General features: G+C 36.7%; 1 protein-coding gene across 2 annotated transcripts in view; it reads left to right on the forward strand.

Annotated features, from left to right (window-relative positions):
* The window catches only part of LOC110258382 (uncharacterized), a 160587-nt gene that overhangs the window by 146363 nt on the left and 1772 nt on the right, over positions 1-12452 (forward strand). Inside the window, exons 10-12 of one of the 2 annotated variants that reach the window (XR_014818317.1) lie at positions 1625-1806; positions 5638-5773; positions 8499-8885. The gene's annotated coding sequence lies outside the window, so the exon portion shown is untranslated. Of the gene's footprint in view, positions 1-1624; positions 1807-5637; positions 5774-8498; positions 8886-12213; positions 12335-12452 lie in introns of those variants that run through there. The other variant, XM_084980906.1, reaches the window with a different exon arrangement.

Raw genomic sequence — 12452 nt, forward strand, 5'->3', positions numbered from 1 at the left:
GAGGTTTGAGCTGGTACATGAAATACATGAGCCATACATACAGTGCTCAGGAGAACAAGTACAGAGATCTTTGGCTACAGCAAGCTTGGTGTTTTCTAAAAACAAGTATAGTAGGAGAGAGGAAGAGTAATATGAGCTGAGCTCAGCGAAGCAGACAAAGCATAAGCATGCAAACTTGTAGATTATAACAGAATGATATGTTTTATTTGAAGGACAATTAGAATCAATTGGGAAATTTTGAGCAGAAAATGATGGGATATGACTAAAGGGAGATAAAGGAGCAAGCAAGGAGGGCACTGAAAAACTATTGCAGTAGTCCAGAAAGTCCATGATGATGGCATGAACTAAAGTGTTACAAGTGAATGATTTGGAAGTGTCTTTTGGAAGTTAAATCATCAGGGCTTGCTGATAGATTGGATGGTGAGAGATGCTGGAAAGAAGAGTCAGGAATAACTCTAGGTTTCTGGCTTGTGACGGTGGACAGATGGCCATATTTATTGGGGGAAATAGTAGCTTTTTGAGGAGGAAGATTGTTGTCAGGAATCAAGAATTCTGCTTGAGGTAGATATCTATCACTCAGTCAAGGGAAGATGTCTGGGAAGTCCTTTGATATAATGAGCTCAAAGTTCAGGCAGAGGTTGGAGCTAGAGACTTAAATTCAGAAGTCAACTGTAAATAAAGTACTTAAAGCTATGAGTCTAGTTAGGATATTCTAAAGAGAGACTGTTTATAGAATAAAAGAAGCCTAGGGATGGAACCCTGGGGTCTTGTACTACAGAGCGATCAAAGGCAGTAGTAAGAGATTTTAGGAAGGAAGAATAACCAGTGAGGTAATAGGTTAACGTAAAACACAAGATGTTTTGGAAACCAGGTTCAAGAAATGTTTCTAGCAGGGACCATCATCAGCTATTTTAAGGACTGCTGGAATGTTCAGTAAGATGTGGACAAGAACATGAATATTGGATTGTGGAACAAAAAGGTTGCTGATAAATTCAACAGCAGGTTCATGGAAGTAGTAAGTTTATTTTAAAAGCCAAGTGCTTCTTCTCATACTATACATACATATCTTTTAATTACATCATAATTTGTGCACATCTCTTGAATCTTCTTAAAGACTGAAAACAAGTTTAGAGGAGTTGGACCTTTGCAGGATTTTCATTTCTTTTTCTGCCTTGATGTTAATAAACATGCCCTTAGAAATTTCTTGGGTCATTCTTGAATTTTAGGGAGCAGAAACAATACACTTGAGCTCAGTAATGGCTTTGAAATTCTTTCATGCAGAAAATTCCTCTAGTTCAACCTTAACTTTCAGCATCTTCTAAAGCATGCATAGCACTCTATCTTCCATCAGAAAGTAGTTGTTACTCTCAGTCTCCTGAGACCTTGGTACTTGACACTTACCAGTGAAAATATTTTTTTCTTTACTTAATTCTTTTTTTAATTGGGACTTGTCAGATTTTGTAATTCTTTAATTTTGTATTTCTAAGTAAGATACTCTTTATTACAGTAGAATTTTAAGACATAACTTTAGTTTGTTCTCAGGAATCTTAGTTATTGGATTTCATTCTGTATTTGTAACTGGATTTTTGTATGCATACTGTTTTAAATAACTTGTATGTTTCAGATAGAACTTGAGAATAAACTACAGCAGCAGTCAACACAAGCAGCACAGGAACTTGCAGCAGAGAAAGAGAAAATATCAGTGTTACAAAATGCCTATGAAAAAAATCAGGAAAATCTAAAGCAGCTTCAGTCTGATTTCTATGGGAAGGAATCTGAACTTCTTGCCACAGGCAAGATCTCAAGGTATCATAAAAACTCACTATGTTATTGATAAATATTAAATGATTGATCTGAACCCAGATGGGCAGGGAATGTTAATATTTGTGGAATATCATACTTGTTTTCTTTTGAATTATTTTTGGAGAAATATGCTTTTTAAAAAATAAGTTGTGGGAATTCGTGTCGTGGCTCAGTGGTAACAAACCCAACTAGTATCCATGAAGGTGAGGTTTTGATCCCTGGCCTTTCTTAGTGGGTTAAGGTTCCAGTGTTGCCATGAGCTGTGGTGTAGGTCGCAGATGCAGCTTGGGTCCCGTGTTGCTGTGGTGTAGGCTGGCAACTGTAGCCCTGATTTGTCCCTTAGCCTGTGAACTTCCATATCCATGGGTGCAGCCCTAAAAAGGCAAGGAAGAAAAGGAAGGAAGAAAGGAAAAGAGAAAAGAAAAAGAATTCTACTGCAGTGCTTTGGGGAGGCATGGGTTTGATCCCTGGCCTGGAGCAGGGGGTTCAAGGACAGCTGCCACTCAGATTCAATCCCTGGCTTGGGACCTTCCATATGCCATGGGTGTGGCCATTTAAAAACAACCACAAAACCCCATACAAATGTATCTTTTAATAGTGAAATAATTTGGAAATATGTCAACTGTCGTATTAGCTTATCAAAGGACTTTGCTGCCTATGTAAAAAAAATAACTTATAAAGGACTGCTGTTAGAAAATCCAAGGAGTTTTCAATGTAAACCACTTGTGAAAATGGAAGCAATTTTATTGTTGCTTCTCAAGAAAGACTGACTTTAATTTTATGGATTTGTTAACTTCCCAAGACTATTGGAATGCATAATGGTTAAAATCGGGAGATTATAACTCAAAGTAAATTTAACCTTAATTATCTAAACATATCTGGATACCTTGTCCTTGGCAATACTATTTGATTAGATAAAGTATCATTAAAATGAATGATATACAAAAAAGGTAAATAATTTTTATGTAGCATTAAGTTATCAGTTCTCTACAGGAGATGGAACATTTCTATTCTCTCAAAGAAGACTTAGCCAGTCCTCTTTTTTGTCGTGGTGAAATATTATGCTTTTTGATCCTTTAATGTGTATGGTTTTTTGTTTGTTTGTTTCTTTGTATAAAGTGCCTTATTGACAAATTTTGTCAAATCACAGAATATTTATAATATACATAAATATACTATGTTTTATTCATAAGCTGTTTTAGGGAAGGCTTTATGAAGGAGGTAGGACTTGACCAGGTCCTGAAGGATCTAAGAATTTGAATACCCAGAGTCCTGAGAGAGATCCGTTCACTCAGGGGCACATTTGAGAAAAGGTGCTGCAGCAGGAACCAGCAAAGCTGGGAGTCAACATAATTGTCTTGCCAGAGTGATGGTTGGTGTCTGGAAGTTTAAGATGCCTAGCAGGGATGACTGGAGTTTATATTTGGGGGAGAGGAGAAGAGTCTTCTAAGCAGAGGAATAAAATGAAAAAAAAATTTGTAGGCAACTTAAAGACAGCTTAGTTTGGACCTGAGGTAAATTAGTGCCATGGAGATTAAAGAGGCTGTCTCCCTTCCTCCTCCATAAACTCCAGCAGTCTAGGTGTGAATTGATTATGACTGGGGTTAAAAAGGTTGGAACAGAAGAGATTAATGGGAGAGAGACAATGAAACAAAAAGGATGAATAACATACAGGTAGAGAGGAGGTGAAGGAATTGTTGGTGACATGATCTGACAAAGAAACAGGAGATTGGGTAAAAGAATTTTCATAGGGCCAACAATAGATATTTTATATATATCAAGTTCAAAATCAACAAGTTGTTTTAAGGAAAAAAATACCACCTCGACATTTAGAAAGCATCTTACTTGCTGTATTCTCTAAGTAGCTTTAAATTACTATTTTTTTTCCCTTTAGAACACTATTGAAAGTTGGGGAGGGTTGGTGGAAGAGTTTGGACTTTATCCTAAAAGAAGGAGGATTTGCAAGGATTTGTATTTTATTTAGGCCAATAACTGGCAGCAGGATAAGGATGGATTGTAGGGGAACCTGGGTGAATGTGGGGATGAGACAGAGGAGACTGTGCCATAGTCCAAGTGAAGATGATGGTGGCTTGAGCTGGTAGGAGGAAGGATGGGAAATGCAGATGAACTGGAAGGACTATTTGGTGACAGAGAAGATGATATCTAAAGACTGACTGTAAAAGATCTACAGAAATCACACTTTTTCTTCATATGTATGTTATTTACCCATGAGAAAAATAACAAGTCTTAGATCTTTTAAATCAGTATTTTTTCATTAAGCCAACTATTTTTGTCTAAAATGCTATGTCTTGTTCTAATTTTATACCTGAAAGAATGCAAATGTAAATATGGGAAGAAGAGAAAGACAGAGGGCTAAGGCTGCCATGGAGTTTTACAACTGCTGAGAGGCCATGAATAGATCTTTCTTCCAAAGCTTCCTTCTGCCTGTGAGACTGAAGCCCTGCTTGGCTGGTGACAGGCCTAATGTTTGCACAATAACAGAACTGTGACTGGATCTCAGCTCTTCTGATTCATGATTCTTTTACCATCATTTCACTAAATTTTTTTTTAATAGAAGTATTGACATTTAATTCCTTCCAAAGTGAGAAGTTATCTGAACTACTTAATAAAAGGAATTCCTAGGAACATTCAAATCAAATTTATAGGTCAGAATAAAGGATGGTTATTGGCCATTCTTTTGCTTCCGTGATTTTTTCAATTTTATGATTCTTATTTTTTCCATTATAGTTGGTTTAGTGTTCTGTCAATTTCTCCCACACAGCATCGTATTTGTTAAATGATCTTGTGTACAAGAGAGAAAAGGAAGAAGTTCAGAACCATGTAACATGACACCCAAGTCAGGGGTGCCATCTGTGGGCATGTGGTATATCTAGACACCAGTGAAAGGCAAGTCCGGCTGGCTTGATCTATGCCTTTAGCCCCATCTGCAGGATTATTAATGAAATACTAAAGTTTGTGACTGGGTATTCCAAATTGGCCATGCTGTATGTTATTCTTCCTTGTCAAGAAAGTTCATAGAAATGGAATTTAACTATAGATTTTGCACCCTGAATGAAGTGAGAATTCTAGGATAGTAAGTTTAAAATTAAATATAAACCTTGTTAGCCTAATACTATTCCTTATATCATTTCATCAGATATCAAGAATAAGTAACAACTAAAATTTCTAAAATTTTATTTTGAAAAAAGAAAAATTTTTGGACCAAAAAAAGCTACCACAGAATAATGCAGAAATTCCTTTGTGGCTACACTACTATGTGTTTAGGGTATTCCAGGATCAGGTTTGGTATTTGTTCTACTCAGGAATTTGCTTATTCTGGTGGGAGTCAGTGGGTTAAAGTAGCCCCAGTAAAACCACTAAATGAGAGAAGGAGTTCTCCAACGTAAAAAGATCCTGAGCAGATGAAAATATCCTGGCCTGCAGCCAGGAAAAGGAATATATAGCAGTGTATTGCTGAATGACACAAATGAATATTTAGAGGCAAAGTCGAACAGTATGTCTTGGCATCTTCAGAAAATAGTAGCACAGATTTTGAGCTTGATTTTAAAAGATTTAGTCATTAGGTTTTTGTGAGAGTTTACAATGTTATAGGCAGCTATTTAAACCACAGGCATTTTGGAGTTTGTATATTATCTTGCTCAAGGGCATAACATACTCTCTTTTTAGAGTGTACTGCTTTCTACTGTGCATATGTTAACTGTTATGTTTCTATAGAAATTTACTAAACAATGACATATAATAATCTGGGGAAATTTTTTATAAGTCTGTGAAAGAGAAGCTTTCTCTAGCATAGGAGGGCTTGATTTCAAACAGGAATCAAATTGGAAACCAAAATAAATTGTTTCGAGAACTGAAGACTGCCAGGACTTCTTTGGAGCAAGATTCAGCCAAGAAAGAAGAGCAGTTGAAGGAGCAGTAGAAACCACTACAAGATGTTCAGAAAGAAAAGGTATTTTATTTTCTAACTAAATCTAGAATCTTCAGAGTTACAATGGCCATAGAGATCATCTAGTCAAACCTCTTAACCAGTAAAGGCGTCACCTTATATTCAACAGCTAAAATGGGCATCAAGTTTATAAATAAGAGACTCTTGGTGACTGTAATTCTAATCCTAGGAGGTTATTCTTTACAGCTTCCTTGCCATTTCTTATTGCTCTTTTTAGTTATACAAAGGAGTCTGCTTTTTTATATCATAGACCCTTGGTTATTCAAAAAAAGATACTATAGCTCCTCAATTATTTCTCATATAACATGTTATCCTCTGGATATAGAAATCAGATATGAAAGGTCTAGGAATAATTGAGTGTGTTAAGAATTCTTAATATTAATAACCAGCTTTTTTTCTAAGAGGAAGTGTGGGTTTATTTTATATAAATGATGCTAAGTTATAAAGTTGCAAGTACTGGTTATATGACCAGTACACATAATGATCAGTTATATTTCTATATAAAAGATAAATGCAGATTCTAAGAAACATTTGATTTTTGGTTTCATAACTGAGATCATGTATTTCCATCAGTGGATAGAATATTCTTAAGTGTACAATTTATGAAGATATTTGTGTGTGTGTGTGTGTGTGTGTGTGTGTGTGTGTAGATATATATATCTCTTCATTGTGCAGTTCCTGGAAATTATCTTCAACTAAAAACTAGGGGGATGTTTTTGTGGGGATGGGACCGGTGAAGCTGGAATGAAATTTATGACTTATGGCACAAGTTTAGAAAATTCTGACAGAACTATAGTTTACAGGCCTTTAATTACAAGGGCATGAGATCATGCAGCTCTTGTTTTAGTTTTGGTTCTACTTCTAATAGATTATTGAACTTTTCTAAGCCTTTGTCCCTTTACCTATAAAATGAGGATTAAAAGGAGCTATGTGGTATAGAGATTAGATTAGACATATAGTTCTCCTCTTTAGGTGCCTTATGTAAAGATAGTGAGAGTAATAATATTAATAAGCATAAGAAGGTGTTTTAGCTCAAGTTTGGCCAGACACTATTTACTTTATAGTATTAACTATTTAGTCCTTATAACATTATTATTGTTCATATTGTATAAACAAGGACACAGGAACAAGAGAAGGTAGGTAATTTGCTCAAGTTAACTTAGGTTAAAGGGGCAGAGACAGTCATAAACAGTAGCAGTCATTTTTGTTAATTTTCAGTTAAGTAGTTAAAATTATTTTTTAATAAGTTATTTTTCTATAGTCACTGAAAAAAAAGAACTAGTAAATGAAAAATCTAAATTGGCAGAGATTGAGGAAATTAAATGTGGACAAGAAAAATAAATTGCTAAATTGAGTGAAGAACTCAAGTCTCACAAGCAAGAAAGCATAAAGATATGTGAAGATAATCATTGTTTTTCCTCTGTATTTTTTAGTGCTTGTTAAAAAAAACTGTATATATATATACACACACACATTTATTTATTAAGAACATACTTTGTGGGAGTCCCCACCATAGCCCAGTGGGTTAGGAATCAAACTGCAATGGCTCGGGTTGCTGCAGAGGTGTCAGGTTTGATTCCAAGTGCAGTGGGAATTGCCTTGGCTTAGGTCACAACTGCAGCTCAGATTCAATCCCTGGCCTGGGAACTTCCATATGATGTGGGTGCAGCCATAAAAAGAAAAAAAACATACTTTATGCCAGGAACCATTGTTTTGTTATTTTTGACACATATTCTTGCTCTCAGTGCTTTTGTGTTGCAGAATATCTATACATATATTGAAACTGTTACTTCTGTTTTCAGATGACTAAATAATGAGAAGTAACCCTAAAAATTTAGATTTTATTGAGATGCTAATCAAGAAAGCTATCAATTAAAAGAATTATGTGAGTTCCCATCATGGCTCAGTGGTTAACAAATCCAACTAGGAACCACGAGTTTGTGGGTTTAATCCCTGGCCTCGATCCGTCATTGCCGTGAGCTGTGGTGTAGGTCACAGATGTGCCTCAGATCCTGTGTTGCTGTGGCTGTGGTGCAGGTGGGTGGCTACAGCTCTGATTAGACCCCTGGCCTGGGAACCTCCATATGCTGCAGGAGTGGCCTTAGAAAAGGCAAAAAGACAAAAATAAAAGAGTTATAGATAGCAAACTTCAAAATATCTAAGTTTAGAATTAAGATTTTAAGAGATTCTGTTTTTATAATTGTTTTTCTTCCTAAAATACTTAAATCTCTTTTTTTTTGTTTGTTTGGGGCAAGGAATAGCAAATTTGTTAGGACTGAGAAGATTGTGTAGTAGTGCCCCAAAGAACCATTTCACTGAAGGTGGAATTTAGGCTTCTTTTACACTAAAAGGGAAGGGAGTGTGGCTGGCTGTTGCAACCTTCATAGTATAAGAATCGTTCTTGTAACTGTCCACGTAGGTCTGGTCAGAATTTTCCTGTAAACCTCCAACAAGACAACTGTTATTTTCTGTTCTGTAACTTTTGATCTGTATGAATGGAAACTTATACCCATAAAAGTCAGGGCCCTGAGAATAGGCTATCATTTATATTTCAGGCTGAGGGCAACATTCTTTTACAAAAGTCTAGGGTTACATGACTGAACACAGGCAGCATACCACCAAGGGTTAGAGCTAAAGGAATAGATCTGATATGGACTCAGCTATGTTCGCTGTTTTTTAATGTTGTTTTTTTTTTTTACTCTAAACGATGGTATATTTTGGCCTTAAGTTTTAACAGGAAGCAACAAATCTCAAGGATGCCAGACAGCTTCTGATTCAGCAGAAATTAGAGCTTCAAGTGAAAGTAGATTTCCTGAAAGCAACCTGTGAAGAAGAGAAGAAAAAAGAGCAAATGTTAAAAAAAACTTTAATCAAAGAAATCAAAGAAGATGTAAAGAAATGGAAAGATATTCCATGTTCCTGGATTGGAAAAATCAATATTGTAAAAATGGCAATACTACCCAAAGTAATCTACAGATTCAATGCAATCCCTATCAAATTACCCATGACATTTTTCATGGAACTAGAACAAACAATCCAAACATTTATACGGAACAACAAAGACCCAGAATAGCCAAAGAAATCCTGAGGGAAAAAAAAAAAAAAAAAAAAAAAACATGCAGGAGGCATAACTCTCCCAGACTTCAAGAAATACTACAAAGCCACAGTCATCAAAACAGTGTGGTACTGGTGTCAAAACAGACAGACAGACCAATGGAACAGAATAGAGAACCCGGAAATAAACCCTGACACCTATGGTCAATTAATCTTTGACAAAGGAGGCAAGAACATAAAATGGGAAAAAGTCTATTCAGCAAGCATGATGGGAAACCTGGACAGCTGCATTCAAAGCAAAGAAACTAGAACACACCCTCACACCATGCACAAAAATAAACTCAAAATGGCTGAAAGACTTAAATATACGACAGGACACCATCAAACTCCTAGAAGAAAACATAGGCAAAACACTCTCTGACATCAACCTCATGAATATTTTCTCAGGTCAGTCTCCCAAAGCAATAGAAACAAGAGCAAAAATAAACCCATGGGACCTAATCAAACTGAAAAGCTTTTGCACAGCAAAGGAAACCCAAAAGAAAACAAAAAGACAACTTGCAGAATGGGAGAAGATAGTTTCAAATGATGCAACTGACAAGGGCTTAATCTCTAGAATATATAAGCAACTTATACAACCCAACAGCAAAAAAGCCAATCAATCAATGGAAAAATGGGCAAAAGACCTGAATAGACTGTTCTCCAAAGAGTATATACAGATGGCCAGCAAACACATGAAAACATGCTCAACATCGTTGATGATAAGAGAAAGGCAAATCAAAACTACCATGAGATACCATGTCACACCAGTCAGAATGGTCATCATCAATAAGTCCACAAAGAACAAGTGCTGGAGGGGCTGTGGAGAAAAGGGAACCCTCCTGCACTCTTGGTGGGAATGTAAGCTGGTACAGCCACTATGGAGAACAGTTTGGAGATACCTTAGAATCTATACATAGAACTTCCATATGACCCCACAATCCCACTCTTGGGCATATATCCAGACAAAACTCTACTTGAAAGACACACATGCACCCGCATGTTCATTGCAGCACTCTTCACAATAGCCAGGACATGGAAACAACCCAAATATCCATCGACAGATGATTGGATTCGGAAGAAGTGGTATATATACACAATGGAATACTACTCAGCCATAAAAAAGGATGACATCATGCCATTTGCAGCAACATGGATGGAACTAGAGAATCTCATCCTGAGTGAAGTGAGCCAGAAAGACAAAGACAAATACCATATGATATCACTTATAACTGGAATCTAATATCCAGCACAAATGAACATCTCCTCAGAAAAGGAAATCATGGACTTGGAAAAGGGACTTGTGGCTGCCTGCTGGGAGGGGGAGGAAGTGGGAGGGATCGGGAGCTTGGGCTTATTAGACACAACTTAGAACAGATTTACAAGGAGATCCTGCTGAATAGCATTGAGAACTTTGTCTAGATACTCATGTTTCCACAGAAGAAAGGGTGGGGAAAAAATGTAATTGTAATGTATACATGTAAGGATAACTTGATCCCCTTGCCGTACAGTGAGAAAAAAAGCAGATGAAAAAGGAAGAAGTTGAACTGAGGAAAGAATTTATGGAGAAGGGAGCTAAACTGGTCAGTAAGTTAATGGTGGGAGGTGTGTTTTTTTAATTTTTTTTTTAAGGTACAGTTCATTCATAATCATGTGCCAATTGCTGCTGTACAGCAAAGTGACCCAGTCATCCATATATACACATTCCTCTTCCTGTAGTATCATCCATCATGTTCTATCCCAAGATTCGATATAGTTCCCTTTGCTGTACAGTACAATGGGAGGTTTTGTAATTGATTTTGTAAATTAATTCAGTGAGAGAGGATTTTTCTACTTAAAAGTTATAATTCAAGTGCTCAAACTGACACTTTAAAGACTGATCTGATTGACTTAAATAGCTGACATGTGATAGGAAATATAACTTTTGGCTTATGTAAGTGAAAGTTCAGTAGAACATAATTAAAAAAAAAAAAACCTTTTAGTGCCAGTAAAACAAACTAACCTCTAACTATGTAGTCTGTGGTATATGGCATGAACGTTAGTTATATTGAACTCATTTTTTTGGTCACAGTGAATGCTGATAAGGGGAAGTGGAGATTTCAGTTGGGAATTGTGATGACCAATTGTGTGACCAAAAGTCTACTTTGCCCTCCCTAACTTGCGTGTGCCAAATGGGAAGCATCTGGCTTTCCTCTAGTGAATGAGGTCCAAATAGCCCCAGATAACTTGACTGTGGAATGTTTTCATTGAATTGCAATTTCAGGTTCACACAGTGATTTGAAGTATTGTGTTTTTGGCATGTTGATGGAGACCAAGGGATGCATGTGTAATTTAAGACATAAGAAAAGTCCAGCTTTATCTCCAGGGCACCTTGCTATCCCTGATTATGGTTATTCTTCTGCTGTAGTGGAAAATGGAAAATCTTAAATTGATTTACTTCAGCTTGATTTTATAAGAAACCTGCTGAACATCATTTCAGCATTGTGGCCTTTAAGCCAGTTCAAAATACACAGATATTTGTGGAATCCATTCTACTAGTGTCTTCTTTCCCAAAGAAGTAGTAGTAGTATGCAGCTGGTATTTTAAATTCGACAAATTCATTTACACTATTTTTGTAATAGATTTTTTTTACTCACCGTTTTTCCTATTCTCAGCATTCTGAAAGAAAAGAAAAAGAAGTAGCAGTGCAGAAGCATGAGGAAAACTAGGCTAAACATACCATGCAGATAGCTGCATTAAATGAAAACCTGGGCACTGTAAAGAAGGAGTGGCAGTCCAGTCAGCAGTGAGTCAGTGAGCTCAAGAAGCAGATGGGGGAGTTCCCATCGTGGCTCAGTGGTTAACAAATCTGACTAGGAACCATGAGGTTGTGGGTTCGATCCCTGGCCTTGCTCAGTGGGTTAAGCATCCGGCGTTGCCATGAGCTGTGGTATAGGCCGCAGATGCGGCTGAGATCCCCCGTTGCTGTGGCTTTGGCCCTCCATATGCTGCGAGGTGTGGCTCTAGAAAAGAAAAAAAAAAAAAAGCAGATGGATGACTTACAGGGAAAAATCACGGTATTGGAAGCAACAGTTCAGAATAATCAAGATGAAAGAAGGGCACTACCAGAAAGGTGACTGATGTCTAATAAAAATTATTTCCATTCTAAGGGATAAAGACATATTGCACATTGAAAAAAACTGAAGTCTTGAGAAAAGTGCTCCAACAGGTATTTAAGTAGCCATTTAGAAACTGCTCATTACAACAGATGGTTGAAATTCATGTATTATGCTTCAGACTGCTAAAGTAGTTCATTATCTGTGTTGGGGGGTCTTTAATTATTTTTTTAATGTTTTTGTGATTTGTTCTAGGTGTCTTAAAGGAGAAGGTAAAATAGAAAAGCTTCAAACCAAAGTACTAGAGTTGCAAAGAAAGCTGGATAATAAAACTGCAGCAGTGCAGGAGCTGGGCAAAGAGAATCAGTCCCTTCAGGTAAGTCGCCTGGTGATGTGCAGCAGTTTTTTAGTCTAGAATTTACGTCTTAGTAAAAAGCATATTTTGATCATTAAAAAAACCTCATATATACATACTTTTAAATGGCTGCTGTCTG

Source organism: Sus scrofa, chromosome 10 (genome assembly GCF_054392235.1).
Source record: "Sus scrofa isolate SSC_HxYL_T2T_F1_AM1 chromosome 10, Sscrofa_HxYL_maternal_Yorkshire_Landrace_v2.0, whole genome shotgun sequence".
Classification (NCBI taxonomy): domain Eukaryota; kingdom Metazoa; phylum Chordata; class Mammalia; order Artiodactyla; family Suidae; genus Sus; species Sus scrofa.